Source organism: Brassica oleracea, unplaced genomic scaffold, assembly GCF_000695525.1.
Source record: "Brassica oleracea var. oleracea cultivar TO1000 unplaced genomic scaffold, BOL UnpScaffold01512, whole genome shotgun sequence".
Classification (NCBI taxonomy): Eukaryota; Viridiplantae; Streptophyta; class Magnoliopsida; order Brassicales; family Brassicaceae; genus Brassica; species Brassica oleracea.
In genome coordinates, this window is record NW_013618046.1 from 8,266 (window position 1) to 8,869 (window position 604).

The window sequence follows — 604 nt, forward strand, 5'->3', positions numbered from 1 at the left end:
ACCTCAGTGCAATGGTGGTTAAGTGGGGCTGTAAACATCAAGTCTGAAGAAGATGGAGGTGTTCCCACAAGAGTGATCATGGAGCTTAGTATGCGCTCACCTTCAAACTTGGATCTTCCCTATACTCGGTCTCAAGCTTGAAGGGGAGTGTTGGTGAGCTTGCATGATAAGAGAAGGAGCTGATAAGCTCAGCAAGTGAGGGGTTCAAGTGGTGTGTGAAGACCAGCCACTCCTCACCAAAGCAAAAGGAGCTAGGCATGTCTTACCTGATGGAGATGGCAAGAAGCCACGAGAAAAGGGAAGACTCAGGCCAGTCAGTCACTCCTCACCAACGAAAAAGGGAAGTTTCCCTTAACTCAATTCAATTCATCATTGTCAATATATCTAGTAATCTATCAGGAATAATAGTTTTACTAAAGAAGAGTTGTTAAGCATCATTTGAATCCGTTAGGAATACTAGTTTTACTAGACGGCAACATATCTAGTAATATATAAGGAATAATAGTCTTACTAAGACAGTCAATAAGCATGAATTGATTGAATTATGTTCTTTGGTTGTTGATATCTTGCATATTTACATTGTTTTATCCATTCACCCATGTGC